This window comes from Corvus kubaryi, unplaced genomic scaffold, assembly GCF_017639235.1.
Source record: "Corvus kubaryi isolate FWS band 111438036 unplaced genomic scaffold, C.kubaryi_AGA036_p1.0 67, whole genome shotgun sequence".
Classification (NCBI taxonomy): domain Eukaryota; kingdom Metazoa; phylum Chordata; class Aves; order Passeriformes; family Corvidae; genus Corvus; species Corvus kubaryi.
The window spans coordinates 5,223,706-5,248,541 of record NW_024582055.1 but is presented as its reverse complement, the minus strand read 5'-3'; positions in this window follow the sequence as shown (position 1 = coordinate 5,248,541).

Sequence of the window (24,836 nt, the reverse complement as noted above, 5' to 3'; positions counted from 1 at the left end):
AGGGTATAGCATACATCTTGTAGTAGGGGATGCTGTGGAGGTACCCTGGTCTGGGCTGGGTTCTTCCAGGTTGTATGCAAATACAGGCTCTGAAATTTCTCCTAGGAAAGGAAAGACTGATTCCCAGGCTAGATCTGTAACTTTACCTGAAGCCTTGAGGCACAGAGCAAGGCGTGATACTTGATACCAGAGGAATGGGTAAGGGAAAACCAGAGCAGAAATATCTGCTAGTACATGTTCAAATTCTGTTGGTCCAGGTTGCACCATGAAGTTTAATCATGGGTAGGGATCTTTCAAATGTGGCCTTGGTGGTTTCTGAAGAAAAATTTCATAGTCATGAAGATGTCTCCAGGTGGTTTGCCAAGTCTGTGCTAACTGATCTAGCCCCTTGCACATGTGTCAGTCTGGGATTTGGCAAGACCTTAGCTGAAGCACAGTATTTTCCAATCACATGGCTCTAGAAGAATGGTTCCATAATCCACAGTACCTTGTTGTTTCCTATAGTTCCTGATGCAAAGACTGAGGAGGGCCCCAGGACTGGCCAGCCTTGGAAAGTCATGGTGCTGAATTCATAGTGCAAGTTTGTTTTCACTTGTGCTTGGTGTACTTTTGTGGGAATGTAGATTTTAACCAATGAGTTTTACATAACTTGCACTTGAACTCCCACAGAGGTTCAGTTTGAAGCTAAGCACAGAGTCATTTCGTCTTTCGTGTTAGGATGCTTTTGTACAAGCCTATACATTCTACTCAGTATGAGGTTATTTTTTTTTTTGCCAGATAAAAACATCTTCAGATATGAACAAGTAGGAATATTGCCACAGAACAATGATTTATTACTATTATTGTTATTTTGATGACAAAACAGATTAAAGAACCTTGCTTATCCTGAGACCACTGAACATGTGCTGCAAAAAAATCTCTCTTGCCCAAGTGCCACTTTGATTTCTGGAAGAATGCAATCTAATTACTGTCATTGCACTAAAATACCCCTATTTGTGCAGTTTTCTTGGTTCATTTGGGTTCTAAGAGGACCTGTTCTCCAAGGAGTTTGATGCTATGAATAGGTAAGCATGATAAATCCATGATAAATTTGCTTTACACTTAAGTTACGATGTTCTGCTCTTTAGAATGTATTAGAGACAGGATTTAATAGTCTTCTGTCCTTAATTCTTATTCATATCCAGTCTGTAATAGTCTTTTGGAAAGTCTAAATTGCTTTTTATTACAGAGTTTGCGAGTATCCATAGTGAAATATTGCTTCTATCAAAGGCTCACTTATGATGTCAAGTTTCTCATTATAATGAGATTTATTTGACATATCTTTAAAGGTTTAAGGGCTCTTCCCCCCTTCCTTTTGTCCACGAGAGTCCAGGTTTACTGATATAAGGCATGATGTTTCCTGAGTGATAACATTAAATGTATTATCCTCCTTGTGTGCTTGAATAGGAATTGTGATAGAGAAACCCTTTTGGAAGCACCTAATAAATCTCTTATCACTGTGAACATGGGTGCTGAGACAAGGAGACTTGGGCTGAAACATGTTTAGGGATAAAGTGTATTTTTGATATCCATGGGCCATTCTGAAATATGGTGCAATTTGTTAAGCGTTTTCCTGGCTAATTTCATGCCAAACATGAGGTGTGTATTTCTCGACATAGATTAGTAAGACACGATGCCACATAGGAAATGCAGCTTTCTGTTGAATACCGTAAATACAAGGATAAAATACAGCATATGTGGCTTAACTCTGGCTGGTGAACTAAATAATCTCTATATAGTGAGCACTTTAATGACCTCCAGGGTGAAAATATTTACTGTTTCAAAACAAAGCAAGGAAAAATAGTTATGATTTTTCTCCCCTATTGGGATGACCGGAGCTCATTCAATAAAGCAGTATTTTACAGAACATATAACTTGGCATGGAACTGTTAAATCTCTTTTAAATGTATCTTTTTTTGCCTTCTATAAAAACTGCATAAACTGCTTTATGTGTATGCATCACAGCCAATAGTTAAGCTCAGATATTTACCACAGGTATCATGTGGTCTTCGAACAGGCACAGTGAGACTTTGAGGGAAGTACTGTGGAAGATCATTTATTTTCACACCAATTTAACACCACAGTCCTTATCTTTCCTTAGAAACAGGGTCTGGACTTTCTCCAAGTGGAAATTTTCTACTAAAAGGTGAGTCTTAAACTATGGTTAGGGAAGCAGCAGAGGAAAGAACATAAAATAATGTTGCCAAATCCTCACTGATGTAGTTCCTTTAGAGCTGATGGGATTTGACCACTGAGAATTTGTCCCATTAACAGTAAAGTCCCAGCCCAACATGTGTTTGCTCTGAAGATGCCATACTGCTGTGAAGTTGCTGGGCCAACACATTTGGCTACCTCCAACACTCAACTGCAGTTTGGGGTGGCTTGGACATTAATTTATGAAAAGAGAATGGGCATCCACAAAACTGGGATCCATGTTAGGGAGTAGAGACAGCAGTTTCTTGCTCTGATTTTTATTATCTTAATAATTATCTACCATTTTCAGTTTGGTAGTTTTGATGGAGGTTTGTAGGCCGGGATTGTGAGCAAAATGGAGGTAAAAGTTGCACTGAAGAGGTCAGACAAATCTCATTTTAAAGTATTAAAACTTGTAGATTGTGATTTGCACAGTTTTTGACAGTTATGTTTGAAAACTAGCAGGTACTAAAGGACATTTCTGTCCTCTGAAGGAACACATATTATTATATCTTCTGATAGACACAAAGTCTGACGGGCAATTACCATGTTTGCATCCAATATATATATTCACCTTCTTTAAAAGTGGAGCTTCTCTAAGATTTGGAAACTCCTGTATGCAGCACCTTTGTGTGAGTTTTTCTTGCCTTCCCCTATAATAAAAAACAAAGACAACCCTTGGGTGTGTCCAGAGATCTCAGTGACCTGAGAACAGAACAGATTTATGCTGCTGTAATTTATTTGAAGCCTTGTCATCTGCCTTTAGTTTTGCAGTGAGATGCTAATCTCCTCAGATTTTGTGTACTGTTAGTACATGTAAAAAGCTGTCCAAAACGTTGGTATCAGCATTGTTCCATGACATTTACAATGAATATTTCAAAACATATTTGCACTAGTTTAGAATAAGTTCTACAAATTGATTTCAACCTTTGCAAGTAATACTATGAAAAAAAGCCCAGGATAAATATTTAGGATTTTGATTCTTGGATGTGAGCAGTACAATGTGAACCAAGCGTGTCATGATTAAGTAAGAAGGTGGAAGTCCTGTGTGTTGAAAGGGACTTTTCCTGTGAGGCTGGTTGGTTAATTTGGTCAAAAGTCTGTGGGATGGGAGAAATAAACTTTCTGATGAAATGAAAAACTTAAATGAAAACTTTCCACTTGGGTTGAGTTTCTAGGCTGGCTTCAAAAAACACTAAAACTTACTGAACTGAGAAAAGGGTTTAGTTGCCAAAACCAAACAAAATTTAACTCTGCATGTAAACTGGAAACTACGATTAAATTGGAAATTGTTCATTTTCCTAAAATGTTTTTGTGTGGGTTGGGAAGTGGGGGTATAATTTCCTGACCAGCTCTAACACAGGCTTGCAGCGCTGCTGCTTTTTATACTTGCAGGCAGCCGGAACTGGTGACTAAGGTTTCGCTAATAGTGCAAATTCTAAGAGCTGGTTGTTTGTGAGCATGTAATTGACCTTTGCTGGCAAAGTGATGTGGAGATAAGGAAAGGAAAAGGATAGATTTCAAGTCACTTCTTTTCTCCAGCTTGGAGGAACACACACCAGTGCTGCCTCTTGTTTTAGGAATCCTTTAAGAGCTGTCTGTAGTAATTATTTCAGTAGCACATATGGCAATTGCATGTCTAACAGTGCCTGCTTCACTGCACAGGTACGAACACAGTTATTCAGCAAACATTCAGGACCGAGGAGGCTCCTTATCTGCAGTGATGATAGTAAGCATACAGTTTTATATAGACAAGCTGTGTCCCTAATTCCTTACTATCCATGAATTCAAAGCAGGCTTTTCCTGAGCAGTCTTTAGGAGATGAATCAAAGAAAAATACACAGCAAACCAAATTTCTCACTGCCTGCCACATTATTTGTGTTTTTTTAGGAAGTGGGTTTTCTTCTCAAGTAGAAAGTATCAATCTATCTATGACAAATGGGGGGAAAAAATTGAGACTGTTTTTTCAATCCAATTAGGGATATGAGTATATGCACCTTAGGTTCTGAACCTAAATTTCCACCTTGATTTGCACCACCCTAAATTTGGTAATATCAAATGGAAACTTGTTTTTTTGGGGGAAAAAGTTCCTACTTTAATGTTAGCTATCACTGGCAATTTCCACATAATTCCTGACTTTGTCCAATGACTTGATGTAGCTGAATGACACCAGAGTTAAGTGTAAAGCTGCCAAGCACAGCAGTTGCAACTGTGCTTTGAAGGGTGGTGGTTTCCAGCCTGGTAGATGTCACTGGGACTCAGAGAAATGCTGATGTTTACAAAGGGGAGGAGAAATAAAGTTTAGACAGGGGAGGGGAGGAAAGCTTCTGCTGCAGCCATTTGTTATCATAAATACCCCAAATCCTTCTCAGCTGTGGAGCAGCAAAAGATCCAATTCTGCCTTCCCATAGACTTCTTTGTAAATACTCCATCCATGGCAGCATCCACAATGGCTCTTGTGGCTGAGGGAGGTGTGTGTGTGTGTGTTACTGCCACATGGCAGCATTGGTATTATTTTATATCCCTTGCTGATATGGCTCTTTTATGTTCAGTTCTGGCCTGGATTTTTTTGGCAATAGGTCCTGAAGGCAGTGTCTGTTGTACAGGAGCAGGGTTGGTTTTCCTTCCATAGCACGAAAGACCGAAGCATCTCTTTGGCGTGAGAAGAAGGAAGGACAATTCTGAGGTGCTGAATGTCCTTTGCCTGTGTTGAAGTCAGCAGTGGCAGTGCCTTCCTTGTGCTCGTAGGGCTGTGCCCAGAGAGCATTTTCATGTCAGCATGGCAAAGGTAGGACGTGAGAACAGGCTGTTTTTCTCATTGTGTTTATTCAGCCGTCTCTCGTTTCTGAGGACCGGGTTCAGGAGCAAGGTACCGCGCAGTCAGCTTCTCAACTTGCTGATGTTTGCACTCGCCTTCCCCTGTGACTCATTCCAAACACATCTCGTTCATTCAGGAGGGTAATTTTCTATTTCCACTTTGGTGCACTTCTCCTCCTCCTCCTCTGCCCCCTCCTTCCAGATCTAAAATGTCCTGTCAGCTGCTGTTTATCTGATGGTTCAAATGTCCATGCTTGGTTTCTTTTTCCCCGTCGCTACGGTTTCTCCTTCCGTTCCAAAGGCTGTTTTAGTTGTCATTTCTATTCCCCTGTCAGCAGCATTCTTCATCGTCTCTGGCTTGGGCAGTCTGTCTACATCGTTTTCTTTAGAGGTGTTTTTGTGCTAAATGAGTGCCTCCTAGGAAGCCCAATGTAGCATAGCATAATTAAGTGACAATATATGAGGTGCCAGTCCTTTACCAGGCAGTTAATGACTAGCTGGAAGATTTACAGGCATGAGGTAGAGTCAGAGGAAATTTAGCACTCCAGTCTGCAGTTAAATGATAGGTAGAGGACATTTGAACACTCCTATTTTCCAAAGAAATACTAGTTTAAACTTAGCCAGCAGTCAGCTTGCTTATTTCTTTATTAAATTGAACAATTGTTAAAATTGCCAAGTCTGGAAGATGTTATGTGATAACATTGCCCTTGGGAAAGGGTATCTTGGGATGTCTTGATGAGGTGGAGAGTGGCAGCAGGCTTGATTCTAATTCCGTATCTTCCAGTAATTATGTGGATACATCTGGGAAGATTTTACATGGGGTTCTCACTCTTTCCCCTCTTCATTACTTTAATTGTAATGTAGTGTACACTCATGATCTTCCCAAAATAGCCAGTGTATTTTTTATCCCTTATGCCTACAAGCTTTGCCTTAGCAGTGTGCTCTGGAAGCCTCGCCTCCTGCTTCATGATCCATGTACTGATGGTCCAGGCAGGACAAGGAAAAGTTCCCTACCCCTGCTTCTATCACCTTCAGATTCCACCTTTTTCTAGCCACAAGTCCATGCTCCAGCTCTCTGGCAATCCTTCACAGCTTGCGGAAGTGAAGCACAGGGATGTCAAAAATTTGCTTTGTTATTTTTAAGTGTCTAGGTACACTGTAAAAGGATACATGTATCTCATTCTCTATTTGCCCCTTCCCTAGCCCACATGGAAAGAAATATGAAGTTTATTTACCTTGGTTTGGATCTCACTTTACATATCTGAAATGTTTCCAGTGGGTTCTACACTTTTAAGCATATTAAATATGAGTTTTCAAGGCCAGGGTGAGTTTTGCTAGCAGGGCTTGTGGAAAGTGTGGTCATGTGGCACACAGAACACAGGCTGAGTGACATCTGTTCATATACATCTCTTTAAAACATGAAGGGCAAAACCCACTATCTTTGGATCAGTGTCTGCAAGATTATTTCAGGGTAGGGTACCAAATTCTTAAATTCTTCTACTTTTTTCTTTTTTTCTAGCTCCCTTATGTTTCTACTCATGACTTTTTCTCTTCTTTTTCTTTTTTTTTTTTCTTTTTTTTTTTTTGGTCCTTTCCCTTCCTCCCTCTTTTTGGTAGCAGATTACTGTGGCCACTAAGAGGTACTGTTGATACAGCTCTAGTTACCACAGTTTAGTTGCTGAGATAGAGATCTTTTTGTGTGCTCTTTGCATATTTGAGCTGCTCTTTCATTGTGTCCTTTTGCTGGTTGTTGTTTTTGGTTTTTGTTTTACTGTATTTTTGTTTTAAATGAGTAGGCTGTTTACATTAGCTTAAACATTCACTTAGCTTTATGCCATTCAGCTTCATGCCCATGTACAAGGCAGGTGAACATCAACACAGCTCCAATTTTCCTTTCTTGCTTTACTCCTGCTTTGAGTGACAGTTTTTGGAGTTGTGCAGAACAGGTTTGCCTCAAGGGCTGCATTTGTTCTTGCAGTGAGGTGAGCACTCCTGGGTGCTGGGTTTTTCTGCCATCCCCAGCTGGGAAGCTTCACCTTTAAGAAGGTTTTGTGGGATGTGCCAGGCTTCTTGGTGCACCTGTGAGAGTTACCCTATAAACTGAGTACAAATTTGTTATTAAATTAATTTGTTACTAAATTTGCCATAAGGTATGTATTAAATATATCTTGGTGGTGCTTTTACTGGGCACACCAGAGATGCCTGGAGAGCGTTTCCTTGGTTTTAGCTCATCTTTGCCCTTTTCTATTTGTGAAGTAGTCCACTTGAAATAATGCTTGTTAAATTTCTGGTGTTTTATATTGAAGAGTATTATTTTTGTCTTCAAGTTTGCTCTGTGAGTTCCATGTAAAGAGGAAAAAAGCCAGAATCCAAATGAATGTCTCCAGGAAATACTTCTGCTACGGGAAGAAGTTGGGATAGTTTCAAAAAATAGAAGTAAAGGTGTTCCTAAATGTTTAGTAAACAGAGTTTTAGGAAGTATTTTCAGGTTTTTCAAGTGTCACTAGCTTCCTATTGAAACATGCCCGAGATTTGGATACATGCTGGTATTTAGATGCCACAGTCCTACAGAGTCCAGTGACAAAGTGGCTTGCAGATTTTAGCTTTGGACACATTAGGAACCTCCTTCTTTTTCCCTTCCCTCATCTTGTGTTTGTGGGTGCCTATATTTAAATAAAATTTTGTACCGTCAGCTCTTAAAGAAAGGGTAAGTTGCTGTGGATCTCTGCTTTCACCCAAGCCGAACCTGTTTCTCCCACCAGCACATCCTGTGCCTTTTGCAATTGCTTTTCCACCCCAAACTTTTGATTCCTTTAACTTAGCATCAATCTACCTGCATTCATTTTGAGTTGTCATCGTGAGGTTGTCGCATGCCATAACGGGATTTTTCCTTAACTGCGTCATCATGAGCAGCATCTGAACCTCCAGGGGAGTCAGACACTCAAAGGAAGTGTGTCCAAATGCGTGTAAATTTATTTGCCAAGTGTGCACGCGTGTATATCGCTGCCCTCTCCTGCATGGAACAGGTACTGCTCCAAGATGTGCCTCAGGCCATTTTATTGGGAAAGTGAGAGCTCTTGTCAGCCTCCTGCCAAAGGAAAAGGGTCTTGTGACTTTAGCCTGGGGGATGTTCCTGTTGTTTCTGCGAAGCTTAGGGTGTCTGTGGTGAGCACTTTAGAGACAGCATGGCCAGATCTGAAATCCAGAGAAGTTCATTGCATGTTTGCACAAAATTAAGAGTCTTTTGAACAGAGCTAATTTCTAGTTGCAGCTGAAAAGGGCATTCAGAAATGTGGGTGCTCTTTGTTACTTTCTGGAAAATTTTCTATTTATTGCCATATGTCTGTAGGACATTGTTGAAACTGACTGAGTCATGGTGCCTGGAAATGTCAGGAGGCATATTGAGTAGCAACAGAAAGTTAGGGGTAATCATGGCAGAAGCAGAAATTGTGTTTAGTTCTGAGGCTATGAACACAACAGCTGTGTGAGAGCCACAGGGCAGGGAGCTCCTACAAGGCAGTGCCACGTGGGGACCAGATGGCGTGCGGGATGGGTGAAGCGTATGAAGTCATCTGCCTGTAGGTTATGAATTCAAGTGCAGCTCAGAATGTTAAGCTGGCTAAAATTTATGGTTATCATCAGCAGGACTGGACTGGGCTTTGAGGTGCTGGCATGAAAAATTGAGCAAAGAAGGCCCCTCATGGATGAGGAAGTAAGGGGCAGTGTTGTGGCTGATGCGAAGGGCTGGATTTCCAAGGACTGCTTAGCCCCTTTGGTATAGAGTGTTTTGCAATTGGTTTTCTTGTTTAGGGAGTGAAGGTGGACTCTTTTACAGAAACAAACACAAAAGAAAAAAAAACAAAGAAGAAAGGATGGGGAAAGAGGTGTCCTGATTTACTAGCACCAACTAGTGACCAGCATCCTCTGATTCCTTTGTCAAAAGCTTCATTCAAGGCTGAAATGTATGAGCTGAGACAACTTTAGCACAGTGTGTTTTTTTCCTTCTTTAAGGTTGGAGTGTGGGAAATGGGTATTATCAGGCTCCCAAAATTCCGACAAGCTCTTGATCATAGAATGAATCACAGAATGGCTTGGGTTGGAAGGGACCTTAAAGATCATCTGGTTCCAACCCTCTGCCATGGGCAGGGACACCTTCTGGTAGACCAGGGTGTTTAATGCCCCATCCAACCTTGCCTTGGTCCATTCTATCCAGTGTGAAATTAAACTTTTTGTGGCCTGGAAACAGATATTCACAGATGAAAGGAAGCTTGAGGCTGGAAGAAAGTTGTGGGGTTAGCAACTGACTTTTGTTTGCAGGGGCTGTCTCTCCAAAGGCTCTATTCACAGAACAGGGAGGGAGGTGATATCAACACTGACAGATTGAGATGGGGAATGTGACTTTGAATGGTTTATGTTCTGGGTGTAGATTCACTGAGGTGGGAATAGAGAAGAGGTTATTGACACCCTTCTGCTTCTCAGCTAAGCTTTAGCAGGTTCCCATTTTGTAGATACTGGATGGTACTAAGGTTTGCTGGAGAGAAGCAATGCTCTTCTGGGGTTGCTCTGCAGGGCTGGAGGCAGCCACCAGGGCAAAATGGGAGGGCAAAATGCCATGCAGAGGTTCAATCTCCATGGTCACATCTGGGCTGAACCTACATGGGCAAAATACGTGAGGTTGCCTTGGCTATCATCTGTGATCTCTGAATTGAAAATGGAGAAGGTATGGAAAGAGCAGGAGTTTGGGATGATCAGGGCATGTTTGGAGTAGGTTTATTTGAGTAAGCCATTGCCAAATGGCTTGTCCTGTCCCAGACTGACAGACAAGAGGCAGAAGGGTGATGGTTCAAAATGGAAGGGTGACAAAAATGTGGCAAAATGAACATCTTGCCTTAATCACTTTTAACTACAGTCCTCTGTGATTCTTGCAAACATCTGCCATCAAATTTGCATCTACTTTGAGAGCCAGGTGTTGAGGTCTGTAATCACAAACACTGAGATCAAGCAGCACATCCTGTATCCTAAGTACCCTGCTAACCAAGCCTGACTTGTGTGTTCATCAATTGTGCTCTACTCACTCTTTAAAAAAAAAAATTTTTTTTCTGTTATTATTTTTATTTCTTACTTTGTGCTTTGGGCTTGTTTTCCACATTCTTGAGCTCAGTATGTCTAAACCCAATATTTTTTTTCATCTGATAGAACTGTGCATCTAAAGTTTTGGGGCAGTGATAAAGCACAAATTTAAGAAGTAAAAATTAATCGTTGCTTCTTTTGACACATTGTAAACTCCAAGCATTTTTGTTTTTCGACTCAGACTTTTCAGTTGATGTAGGAGGATGGGCTTGAGATGTTTTTAGTTTTGCCCCACAGATTAATCCAAGCATTTCAATGGTGCTTTTGTACATTTTGTTAATATGGTCTGCTAATGGAAGTGAAGCAACTTAGATGAGTAAGTTCTGATCTCCGGAAGGTCATAGTGATTAAGCACGACCAACTTGCAACTGAATAAGATGACATGAAATCTGATAAACAGTGTGCTTGGTGTCATAATATTTTGTGAAATTTTACTATGGAGATAGTTCTTAAGTAGTTCTTAGTTCTATGTGTCTACAGCGTGAATTCAGCACTGGTACAGAAAAATAATGTGTTTGATTGTCTTTCGCTTAATCTTGCTGTTTTCCACTTCATCTTGCTGTTTTCATGGCTATCACATGGAAAACACTTTTGTAAGGTGGGTGATTCTCTGTGAGGGACAGCTTCAGAGAATCTAGGTGTGCTAAGGAAAGTATCAAGAGTTCCTTGAGGAGGAGGTATGAGGGAGGAGCAGGGAAAAGATGAACACAAATTAACAACTTTTCACAGCAGTTGACACAAATCTTTGTGCTGATCAGAAACCACAGTATGGCAAATCACACTGAGTTACTTGGGAGTAAAAGCAAGATTCTAGCTTCTCATGCTGCTGCCCATTTCATGCCACTTACACGCGTCTGTATATTGAACTAGTGAGTACTTCAGTGTATTCCGATCTGGTTTTTAAGAGGCAACTTTCTCAGTCTTTGGAAGCTTCAGGTTTGGTTCTATAGAAGTTAAAGTGATTTCTGTATTTAAGAAGGTGTGTACAATAAGGCTTGTATGACCAAATGTAGTTACATTTCTTACTTGGGAGGACAACAATGATTTCCTTCCAATGATGGGGTTTCAATTTCTGACACATCAGCGAGTCACATTGAAAATGTTGAACTACAAATAAGCTTAAGAGAACTGAACAACATGTCTAAGGTTCTGAGTGTAGAAATAGCAAACAGAGGCGTAATCTCTCTTGTTATGCTTGGGCCTTTGGAAACAGAACATGCCAGAAATATCGCCTGCTTTTGTTTTTTGGCATGGTTAATAAATCGCTCCAGTCAACTGGATGTTCCTTTGGAAGGTTACAGTAAATCATGGGCCTGGACATAAGCCAACGTTTCCTTCCGTGAGGCAAATCTTAAAAGGTACAAAAAGGCTGTGTTGGGCTGTTCTCAGTTTCCTTGCGGACACAGTCTGCTCCCAAGTGGGGGAGCCACAAGATGGCAATGGGTCTTTTATACAAGCTGGATGTAGCCAAAACCCCCCCCAGATAATTCAGTTAATTCCTTCAGACAATGGTAGAAAGTGATTTAAAGAAAAACAGCTGGATGAAAGCAGAGATGTAACCTGAAAGAGCCGTGCTCACTTCTGCAGACTTGCTCATAGAGCTGTGTGTTTGTTATTTGCATAGTGGTTTAGAAAAGTTGTTTGTGCTTATAGCCCACTTCTTAAGGGAAGAAATCTTAGTTCTGATATGTAGCTCTTGTGTTCCTGTACTAGACTTATTATCATGCTTACTCCATAACTGGCAGTTGGGAGTGTATCTGGATGTACTCAGATCCAGATGAGAACTACTTACCCAGCTGCTCAATTCCATTGGTATATCACTCTTTTCCTCCTCCTTCTTTCCTCCCCCTCCTTTTTATTTTTCCCCCCCGTGTTTTAAGGTGTCAACAAAGTGTTTTGAAAAGGTTTGAGAAATAGGTTCTGAATTTTTGTTTATGGTTATCCAGGAAAAATTATTAAAGTGCTCAAGAAGTGTAAAGTCATTTCATATTTCAATACTCCCTACCAAAGAAATATCTTCCCATTCTGTATGTTCACTGGATTAGATGACTGGAGGCAAACACAATGAGCCACGTTGCTGGGCAAGGGTAGAAGTTTGGACTTGGACTAAATTACAATAATTTCCTTTTCCTGCGAAGGTTGAACAGCTTATTTTTGCTAGAGATGGAGGCAGTGTGAACATTTAAAGGAGAGGTGGGATGTGAGAATGGGGTAGCCCTGATACTCCTGCTCTGTTTCATTCCTTGTCTATGGTAAGTGCTGGTATGGCACAATGACTTTTTTGATATGTGTGCATATGTGCAACACACAAAAAAGAAGACAAGTTCCTCCCTCGCCCACTTCTAGTAGGTTCTAGGAATGACATTGTGGCAGCACATCTGACAGGGCAGTAAATGAGCAGCAGTGCTGTGGAAGCACAATTTTCAGAGAATCTTTATCAAGTCTTAGGACTCATGACAGTTGCTAATTTCGGAAAACTTTCAGTGGAGCGCTTAACAGCTTAGTTGAACTTTGGTTTCATCTATTAGTAATTACTTCCAGAAGTTAGCTTGAATGAGAAAATAAAACCTTGCAGTCTCCTGACCAGGACTATGGCAACGTGAGAAAGGGCTCTGCTCTGCTGGCTGGTGCAATGTAAATGTGCTGCAAAACTGCAGTCACTGCAAGAGCTGAATGTCCGCTTAGATAAAAACATGTTTGTTAGAAATATGGAGCCTGATCTGCTGGGTCCCAACTTTGCTGTGTTTACTGATGTGTAGAAAAATCACTAAAAGATGTGGAAGCAGGAGTCTCCTGGTTATTGAGGTGGAAGGAAATATTTCTGTAGCTTTCAATGACCTTGAGAGTCAAACCTCACTCTATCATTAAAAAAAAAAGTAGGAAGGAAGTGAGCTTTCTTGCATTTCAGGTTCTTTTTTAAATGAGTCAGCACAGTCTAATCTATACTGTGATTAAGTGCCTCTAGCCAGGAGGTTTAGAGAAGAAACAAACACAGTTTTGTTAGTCCCCTTCCTCCATCCTGCTGTGGTGTCTTTTCTCTGCTGCTATTCCTGCAGGCCTGGCTGACGTGCGCCCGTGCACAGCGAGAGGCACACGCGCCTTCTCACACGCACGCCCGGCCTGCGCCCTCCGAGTGAGACAGGGCGACGCAGAGCCTGCTGCCTGGCCTTGTCAGAACTTGATAGCTCTCTAAATATTGTATTCTTTGTTGCCATAACACTGGGAAAATAGTGGGGGATACTGCATTATAAATATAGCTGAGGCCTTGGGGAATAGGAGCATTTCTAAAGGGCCTGAAGCGATGGCAGAGCCAAATTCTCATAAATAAATGGGGACATAATTACTAAATGCTGACTGGATTTCTGCCTGCTGTGGCACTCCAACTTGCTAGACAATTATTATACTAAGGGATTATCTTTTAACAGAGCACAGTTATCTTTTCTGTTTTTCTCATTTTGCTATTCACATAAGCCAAGGGAAATGCAAAGCGTTCTAATTGGTCATGGATCTTTCTACTGAATAAGCTCCAGCTTTATTTAGAAGGGTTTTGTGCAGTACATCCAGTTTACAGCTGGAGGAAGGTTGAGGGCAAGGAGAGGATGTGACGGGTCTGTTTTACAGAGGATGTGAAATGGGGAAACAAACAGATAAATGTCATGTTGAACTGAGTTATGAATGACAGTCCCATAAAGCCTATAAAGGAAATCAGGCTCCCTCTATTTCTATCAAAATAAGGAGCATTGACCTTTTACCTCTGCCTCACCTGCCTCAGCTTGCAAATCTGACAGCTGCAAATGGTATTAAATGTACCCACTGAGTAGCGATGTAGTGATTAAAAATAGAATACTACTTTGTCATGTTTATGGTCTTTTACAAGACCTCTGTTTGCTGTATATGCTTTGCAAGAGTTAAATAACTGCCGGTGCTACGTGGTCTAAATTCCAAAATAGTGGAAAAAAGGAGACTGTATATACTGGAAAAAAATTCTGAAGACAAGTAACAGATGGCAAGAGAACTCAGAAGGGACAGGCAAGGGAAGAAACTATATTGCTGGAAAAGAACTGGAGAGTGGTTAAGGCAGAGGTAATTACAGAGATAAAATTATCTCTGACAATTGGGCAGAAAATAGACCAAGAAAGATGAGAAAAGGCAAATAGTGTAGGGAGGGGTGGTGGAAGATGCACATGCATGACTGCTTTTAATCAATGAAGGAAAAGAACTGGTAAAGAATGAGGAGAGATGAGGAATAAATTTTGTGTGCCTTAGAATTTTGTTTCTGTACAGAAATCTGTTTATTCAGTCCATTTTGTGAGAAATTGAAGAGAGACATTCAGTGGAAGAGAGATAGTGACAGAACTCATGTGGATAACTATCTTGTCACATAACCTGCCTAAATCCAAGGTTGATGACTTGCTAAGCTCCCACTGTAAATTTCAATTAGAAAATACTACTCTTATTTTTCAAAACCCTAGAGACAGTGATATTCAATGCAGGTGGAATGATCCCCATTTAAACTCTTATTATTTCTAGGTCTTGTCTCAGTTCTATTGGCCCAGCATGAGTAAATCACCAGCCAGGAACCACACTGACTTTGATGTGATCTTGTAAAATCAGGGCTATTCCTTATGAAGTGCTTTAAGATCAGGATACTGCTGAAAGGTGAAAGTAGCAGGTGGTGTAGATTCATAATCTGGCATTTTAGGAGGATGTCCAGCCCAGCCTTGCTCAGTCAGACCTTGAGCTCCTTCAAGCACAGAGTTTCCACAGCCTCCCCGAGCAAACTGTTCTAGCGTTTGAGTTATGGGATTGGTGTTTCAATAGCTGCTGTGCCCCATGCATGGCTGCATTGTTGGTACAGCCCTGACCTTTTCAATATTCTGTCTCAATGCCAGTCGCCTCTTCAGAGCTTCCATGGCTCCTGCAAAGAGTGAAGCTGTGGGGAAATATAGAGTGCTGAAGAGACAGAGTAGCGAGATTCATTGTTCTACACAACAAAATATGAAGGATATCACTCTGATAGAGGTCTCTGAGGGATTGTAATGAGGGTGGGCTGAGGCAGGCTGAAGGTCAGCAGCTCTCTGCTTGTGGTCTTTTGGAGACCTTCTGTGCAGAACGGTGTGGCTCCATAAACTAAGTAGGAAAAAAGACACTCACTTTCAGCAGAAAAGGTGGGGCTGTGACCCTCAGGTGCTGCTAGCTGCTGGCAGGATGAACAATGTTCTGTACCTGCCCTGCCTGATATCTCTGGTCTATTTGGGTCATACAGTTTTCAGGGGAAAAGACCATTTTTCTTGCTGGGTACTCAGTAAAACAGACCCACTGTGGTGTTTGGCTGTTACTGCAATAAGGAAAGATGATAATATTGGCTCAGAGAGAGTAGACTGGTTTTGTTGGGGTTTGGGTTCTTCTTAAAATCTCCTGATAATTTTCCCTCAAACTTCCTGCCAGTGAACTCTGAAGAAAGCTTGTAAGTTATATAGGAGAGCAAGTTCACCTGAGCACTGAGACCTCTCACCCAACCCTGTCTCATCACCTAATGCTGTCTGGTTATCACTGAAGTTGTTATCATTGGCAAGCCTCGAATTCCTCCTGACATGTAAAACCTATTTATTAGCATGGTATATGGATAAGTGAAGCAGTAACCATGGGGGAAAAATTGAGTTTTTATATTTATGTGACAAATAAGTGGCAAAACACTAAATTCCGTTAGGATCTCTGGTTTCAGGAGAGCTGGATATTTTCTGCTCTTGCTTGCTCAATTTCTGTGACCTGAGGCAACTCACTTCACCTCTATATATCAATTTTCCAAACTGTAAAGACAATAATCTATATCAAATTGTACTTTGTTGCCTTGATAAATGTACAAAGGAAGTAATGTTAGAGTTGCATTGTATTAAATTATGTTGGAAAGTGATAGAAGTCAGAGAATAAACTTGGCCAGTATAGAATCATTCTGTTTTCTCCTTCTGAGTTGGTATTCTTGCTCCAAAACAGTATTTAAGAACATTTGAATACTTTACTTTGCAACAATTTGCAAAATGCCAAAATTGTTAGCCCACACTTTTCCCCTAGAAACTCCTTAATTTCAAGATCATTGAGAATATCAGTGCTTACTGAATTCTATATTGTGTTTGCTATTTTTTTGTCCTCACCATGGCCTGTGACTCATTTGCTGCATGTTTTTCAAGCCCTACTTTGAATACTAACTTGTGAGTTTTCTTATTGTTTTTTTTCCGTGGCACTTTCTACTGCAGGAACTGTGCTGGGAACCAGTGTTTGAGTTTTGTGGTAGTTTGGAAACTTGAAAAATATTTCTGTTCCAAGTCACTGTTTTATATAGAACAAAATTACGAATTTATATTTTGGAAGAACTAGACGTGTGTCTATGTGTTCATACACATGCATCTTATTATACTATTATATTAAGGCTTCTAACTACCTTTCATCCTTACACTTTCTCTTGTCTGTCCACTTTTACTGAGAAAACAGTAAAGGAGAGTAAGGAGAGGAAACATTTGTACTTGAAGATATACAGGCTTTACTCATATCTCCCTTTTTTTTGTGCTGGTGTCACTTCTGTCTGCTTCCACAGCTACTGTTCTATCCTAAATCTGAAAGATTCTTCCAAAATAAGAAGTCTTTCCTTCAAAAAATACAGCATTTTGGCACATAATCCTTAGTAGACAGTCTCTGCCTGGGAGAGTGGAACTCACATTAAAATCAGAGTTTACAATATTAAAATGGAGCATTCTATGACTTCCAGCAGTACAAGAGGTTCTTATGGATCCTGTGACATGTTTAATTCCTTTTGGAGAAGTGCATTCATATAGATGTTAGCTCCAGTTCTAGGGAAGGACAAGCAGCCTGTCTGAAAGGCATACATAACGTAGACCTGCATATTTCATGATACATCATGTGCTGCTCAGGTGCAGAGGCAAAAATTCAATCCTTTACAAGTGTGTCTGCCCAAACTGGAGCAGAGGTAGCTATTTTGCATCCTGCCAAAGTGTGTTTGATCTTGGAAGTTACAGAATATTTGTTTTATGACTATGAGAGTGCCAAGAAATTCTTTGAAGCAAAGTCTGTAACCTCCGAGGCTGAGATGGAATAGGATGAAACAGGAAAGTTACTGGAAGATGACATTGTTAAAAAAAAAAAATACAAAACTCCCTAAACTCGAACTCAACAACCTTCCCCTCCAACTCTTTTTAAGCCTGCTTCTTTTAATTATATTGCCTGTCATGACTCTAATTCTTTAAATTAATTATGGTGACTGATATGAAGTCTAAAATGCCTTTTCCAATGTACATATGATATGATGGATGGTGATTAATTGAAACATGGAGGTCTGAAGTTTGATCGCTTATGAAGTACAGTTTGTGAAACAGCCTCAGCTTCCATTTTTTTATTGAACTGTCTTTCTGAATGTCATTAGAGTATTAGACCCAGAGGGAGACCATATAAATGACAGATCACTGCTGAACAAAATTCCAAGTTTTCCTTTCTTCCTTCCAGACTGAGGTAGCGTATTACGCTACTATCTTGCCTGTTTTTACAGGCAGAAAGAAGCAGTGACAAAAATTTTTGGTTTAAAATGAAATCTGCACTTGCAAAGTAAAGTCTTTGCTGTACTGTCCCTTTGTGGACTTGCCTGGGTAGCACAGTATGTAAGTGGTGGCTGAAATTATTAAATACGAACATTTACTTCAGTCCCTGTGAGGGGTTTCTGGTATTGTTCCTTGCTTTTGGTTATCGAGTCCATCCCCTTGCAGCCAGTTATGTGATACCATCCTGGAAATGTTCTGTAGAGGGAGGTCGTTGGTGACCAGAACCAACTTCAAGTCCCTTCCCTTCCAGTAAAGCAGGTTCTGGGCAGTTCTGTGCGAGACCTTGATAACTTCAGCAATTTGATTGAAACTTGATTAACCCTACTTCCAAATAAGCCTATAGGGAGAGTGTGGGATTTTTTGGGCTGGTTTGTTTTTTCTTTTCTTTTTTTTTTTAATTGCCTTAAAATGATCTGTGGCAGGAGCAATATCTGTAATTGTGCTTTTTACAGAACCTAGAACAGTGATTCCCAAATCCTGAAACTATCTTTAATAAGCATAGAAGTAAGATACTTAAGACCTGCAACTAAAGTCTTGAAACTGATTTTGCTGCTGCTTTTTATCCATTCTGAGGGCCCTTTTGTGCTGTTGCAGTTATTGCAGATGTTATAGATCTCTCCTGTGTATGAAAATCTAATGGTTACTATCTTTTATTTCTTTTCTGTACCACTACAGGCAACTAGTCAGGTTTAATGTGAATACTGAACGTAACCATGTGTCTTTTGAAAGATCAGAGATGGTAAAGGGGGTTGTCTGAAAGCAACACGGTAGGCAGAGCTGTAAAGAACTTCTCTCAAGTTGCTAATGAACACTCAGAGCTTTAAACCTAGAGAAAGCAACAGAAATGTGCCAGGGCTTGACAGAAAAATCCCTGCTGCTAAAAGTAGGGATACAAAGGACTGATACCTTGTAAAACTTGGCTACAGTGTGCAGGATAGCCCATGCAACCGTGCCAGCTCTGATAATCTATGCAAGACAATGCCTGATATTTGGAAAAAGATAAGTGAACGGCAATATTATGTTGCAAGAATTTGTAGAACATGTGCGACCAGGAGAAGAGGTTTGACAATTGAGCTATTAGCCTCGAGGAATTCCTAGTGGGCACAGCACTGTAGGACAATATGAACAGTGTTGCATAGATAGCAAAAGAGACATTTCTTAATTTGAAGTTGAGGATGCTGACACTCAATTATTCTCATTTTGAATTAATGGGATCAGCATTACAAAAAAAAAAAAAAGCAGTGGTCACCTGGAATGCAAAAAAGGTAAAAATTTGTTCTCAGGAAGAGGGTTTGTGAAGTAATGCGGAATGGCAGTCTATCTTTAAACAAACAAAAACCATTCAGTCATTTTTGAGGAATTTTTCTCTACTGCTTGTACAGGAAATGTAGGTTCTTAAGGTATAAAGTAGATTGTCACACAATTACCCTGTAAATATCTGGTTGTTTGTTATTGCCTATTTAATCACATTCTCAGGGGAGAAGTACCCATGATAGGTTTTAAACCTACCGAATCCTCCAATGTTTTGGTTAGTGGTACACCAAGACAAATTTGGGAAGATGGTCTTCAAATCCCCTTTTGAGCAAAGAAGTGCCAAATCAAATGAGCTTGACATAATTCAGCTGTGCCACGGTTTGTGATTCAGGGAAAGATTTTTAAAGGTAGAAATTAAAATTATCAGTATGTTTTTGATCTGAGAGCAAGTAAAAGAGTTATGTGTTAGTCAGTTTTAGAACTGGTTTCTACCAGATGCTTGTTGGTCTCAGCAAACAAACAAAAACTGGGATAGTTTTGTGAATAGTTTTGTGAACAGACCCCCAGATAACCAAGTTAAGTGAATTAATTCACACCAGTTACCATGAGAATGCTGGATGATGTAAAAGCCTTTTCTATAACTACAAATTTCTGTTAAGTGGCTTAGAAACACAAGACTATATGGGACATATTGGAGGTTTATTGAACACTTGCTGGGTTTAGTAAATGGAGGAATAAAAGGATATAAAGTTGTAGGTATTAATATATTAGTCTGAGAAAGGAACATGCGTGGAAATACAGCCATAGGGACATGTAAGTATGAAACAAGTGGCGTGTGAATTGTCCCTGGAAACAAGAGTCTAAAAATGAGCATTTAAAACCCAGGCATTGAATGAAGCACCACAGTAGCCATCTCAGTGACATAATGAGCTCAGTATTTCTTGTATCTGAGCTGTAATTTCAATGCCTCTGCAGGCACTGCAGATCTTTTTAGATCTTCCTAATTCACCATGCAAAAGAGGAATTTCCTGTCTAATCCTATCCCTATTTAATTTTTTATGTAGGATCATTAGTAGGGTTAGCTGTAAGGTGTTTGTGTCATTAGTGTGTTGCTGAAAGAACTTAACCTCAAGAGTTGCAGTTTTACTCTACGTTAAAATGTTATGCAAATTCCCCATCTCACTCAGGGTATCAGAGTGAAACACAGATGCTGTTTTATTATTCTCAACTCACTTTTGACTTGTTTTACTAGGCTTTGGGCTCAACAGGCCCAAAAGTAATTAAATGCTTCCTTTGTGCTATTTGGAAAATCCTTCATTAGCAGTGTTAGCTTCCTTCGAAATTAATGCTGTGCATGCCAAATTGAGCTGCAGAGGAAAAAAAACCATAAAATTCCCTCTTTAAAGCTATAAGGGAGTAAGAATTCTTCTGCTTCACAGCAGTGTCTTAAGCTTAACATATTAATATCTTTCTCATCCATTAGAGAGGGGACTATCAGACACCTGTTGTTCAAGGTTAGTCTCGAGTCTTCACTGATTTTGTTAGGAAGAAAATTAAAGCAGTGCTTGAAGAAGCCAGGAGGCTGAGTAAGGATTTAGGAAAGGGGACATAATACAGTACCAGTGATAATGTTAAACCAAGCTGCTGCTGTTATCAAGTCAGTTGGATTCCTTGGGCAGTCAAAATCCTTCATGTGAACCTGTCCCCCCACCTGCCACCAAACTATTGGTGCCAACTGTCTCCTTCCAAATATTTTGTTGTAATTAATAAATCAATATCCCCATGACTTGCTTATTGATCCTCCTTCCTTCTGTGACTGTATTGGCTTTAGAAGGAAGACTAGTTAAAGACAAGATATCTGGTTTGGAAATTCCTAGAAAAACCCGATGAGGTGCTTATATTTTAATATATTGCTTCCTCTTGACCTTGCAGCGGGTCCTGGAACACAGTAGAAAAAAAAGAACTTTAGAAGATGTATTTTTTTAAGAGTTTGTCCTTCAAATCAGTGGAACTGATGTAGTCTCAGGATTTGTCAAATCTTTCTGGAGAGCTTTCCTATGGACTTGAGTTCTACCAACATATGGAAGAATTGACATTGACCAATGATTCTGAGTGGCCTGGCTTATAGGACATAAATATGTGAAAATAATACAGGAAAAAGTAGCAAGAATATATCACTTGAGATCAGTGAGAGATTCAAAACTTTAAAACTAGATTTACAGCTGTTTGGATACATCTAAGTAATGCATGGTGAACTTTAGTTGGTAGTTTGTCTTTGTGTGCCAGTGAAAATGTGAAAAGATTATTTTCCAGTGCAATTCAACCCGATTTATGGCAATTATAGGCTCTGGTAGCAGAACATAGTAAAAAACTAACGAAAAGTTGGATGAGTGCTTGTTTTCAACCTTCTTTAAAGAGGAACAATGTGAAATGATTTGTATAAAATAAAAGCCAGAGTGGAGATGGTGGCAAAACCCGCCTACTAAATAATCCTGTAATGTAAAGCCCTCCTATGAGCTCTTGCCTGCAATGACATTCACATCTGCTTGTGAAGATAGGTTTGTCCAAACAATAGGAAGATATTCTTCTAAAAAATTTCCAAATATTTTGGAAACTGTAAAATAAACAACTCTTCAATCCCATAAAGTTTCTATTAGGTACTCTTCATCTTTAGGTTAATAAATTATAAAATTTGAATCTACAGTGAAAGCTAATAAGCCTTGGTAAGATCAGCATGACTTTTCCTCTTGAATGAGTTTATGGTCCAGTAACAGGCACTGTAATATTGTTATGACAACAGAGCACATTGAAATAATGCTTGAAAGAGCCCATTAAATTGAAAAGCTATTTGGGTACTCGACTATTTGATCTGTGGAACAAACTTTTCATCACTGTTTATTGAGGATTATTTATTGGGGAGTCAGAAATTTCTAATAAAACTAGTGACAGAACAGCACTATGAGAAACTATATTTTCTGTTAGAAGCATAAGATTGCTGCTATTGGAAAACAGTGACTCTTTTACTTAGTTACTTATTATTGAGTTTTGAATTAACTGGAGTAACATAAGACTTAGGTATGAGAGCCCCCTCAGTGCACACATCTGGCTGATGAACAGTGGCAATCATAGTAGAAAAGAAAAATGTTAGCCTGGGTAAAAGAAAAGGATAAAGTATATATTATTATGCTATGAAAAACACAGGTGAGGTTATCACCACTTAAATACTAATTTCTCCTCACATACGGAGGGTGTTGATGCAGAATTCTATTCCCAAAGTCTAAATCAGGGCTGAGTCTGAACTCTTGACTCCTGCAGTTGCTCTGGCACCTCACATTGACCTTTCATGGCAAAATCTCCAGCAACTGCAGTTGTATCTTTGCATTCCAATCTTTTGGAGGTGCATAGATATTAGTAGACTGGAATTTTGGTGGGTTTGAAAACTTAAAGATTCAAAATCTAATACTATGTGTTTTCATGATATTGCCAGCTAATGGTTATGAATCATACTTCCCTTGAGGCAAAAATTAATATTTGACTTCATTGCATCAAACAAAGAAGGTTTTGTTTTATTCCTTTTGAGCTGCCCTCGGTTTGATCCTTGATTGTGTTAAAATTTAGTGTTGTCATCCATCTAAGTAATAACGACGCACTTTAATTTATTGTCATCTAAACTCAAAGGCTTGTGAATATCTGAAGAGGAATAACTAAAATCAAATTTAGGACAGAAACAAAAAGCATATTGACATATCCTATCAGTCTGTGAATTAAAATAAGAGTAGACAAAAGCTATTTTTTATTTTTAGCAGGAGTTTAGGGGAAATAATATTATTTAGTCTTAATGTAACTAGAAAATGGATTAATATTTATGTGTTTTTCTTCTGCAGTGCCCCTTTGCATCCTAGTCGAAGCTTTTGTCTCTGATTTTAGCAGAGAAGTTCTTCAGTTTGTCGTATTTTGAGAATCATCATAGAAATGTAGACTACCAGGTTGGAAGGGAATGCAAGGATTATCTAGTCCCACTTCTCCTGGCAAAAACATGGCCAGACAAGATGGCCCAGCACCCAGTCCAGCTGAATCTTATAAGTGTCACAAGTTGGGGAATCCACCACTTCCCTGTGGAAAATATCTGATGGCTGATTATTCTCACTGGGAAAATTTTCTCTCTTGCATCCAATCAGAATCTCCCCAGGAGCAACTTGTACCCATTACCCCTCATTTTTTCCTCATGATTCCCCATAAAAAGGGAATCACCATCTTCCTTTTGTGTCTTCCCTCCTACATCTTCTTTGTAGCCACCCATTTAAATACTGAAACTCCCTTAAGCCTTCTTTTCTCCAGGCTGAACTCCCCAGGTCCCTCAGCCTTTCCTCACATGGCAAGCTTCCCAGTCCTTTGATCATCTTTGTGGTCTTTCCCTGGACAGCCTATCCATGTGTTTTTAGCATATTAGGGACCAAAACTGAGCACAGTATTCCTGGTGTAGCCTGACAAGCGCTGAGTAGGAACTTTGTCTTGCAGGTGATGCAGCTCACTGTACACTGGGATCCCTAGGTCTCTTTCCACAGTGCCACTCGCAGCTGGGCAGATCCCAGGTTAGAAGGTTTAAAAATGTTTTGTAAACAGTTTGCTTGGTTGTTACCAGGTGCTTCAGCCCAATAAACACCTGTTTGAAAGATATAAAATCTTGGGGGGAACAATTGTGGGGTTTAGTTGTGATTTGATGGTTTTGCTGGGAGCTGCTGGAATACTTGTATGTTGATTTGGCAAACAAAACAAATTTATTTACCTGCAAAGTATATTATGGAAGTATCAAACCTCTCCTATTTACTATGAATCCTTTGTGAACTAGTGCAATTTCTATGGTTCCCTCACAGTTTGCTTTTGTTTGTTTCTTTTAAAATTTATCTTTAGTCTTTGTGTACTCCAGCGGCGTCATTCTGCACCTACTGAGCTGAAACTGTTGAAAATGTGAAGGGCTGGCATTGTGCTGCACTTTAACTAGTTGGGGTATTTTTTGTCACCCTAAGGACAGTTTGATATGGGAATTTTGGTTTTATTTGTTGTCAAATCCTAAAGATGTTAGTGTACGGTGCCCACACCTTTAAATAATAAAACTCCTATATTTGTTTGCAGATACTCTAATCTGTTGTTAATAAACTTGAAAGAATACAGTCTTGTCTAATAAACACATCAAACTAATGGGTACCAAAGCAGTTCAGAAGAGTGTTTGTTGTTTGGTGTTTAGATTTCAGTCAAAATTAATCAACAATGGATGGGGCCTGCTGTATTTATTAGCAGCACAAATCCCTGTGATTCGGTGCCAGGTCCCTTTGACTCGTTCCAGTGTACGCTGGCAGGGGTACAGGACTGATAAATACTTACATCCTTGTGACTGGGAAAGAAAGAGGGGAGTGGGATAGAGCTGAGAAAACAGACCTCACAGTTGGCATGAATTCCTTGAGAGACATTTTGAATCTCTTTCAGAGTGAGCTCGCTTGCAAAGGGGAAGTCATTGATTCAGGAACAGTAGAGGCTTTTTCTCTTTGTGAAACCTTCAGCTTTGCGGATGGCTGGCTGCATAAGCCTGCATGGTTTTGTTCTCACTTCTCCTCCCAGGATACTCTCTTTCCCCAATTTTAATTTTCATTCTCCTTCGCTTGTTATTGAATTTCTTTAAGAGATGCAGTTATTGACAGGAGAAATGCTTTTGCAGCCACGCTCCTTCTTGGGAACATCTGTAATGGTCTAAACCATCTCTTGGCAGAGAAAGTGAAGGTGCTTGAACTCTGGATGTTT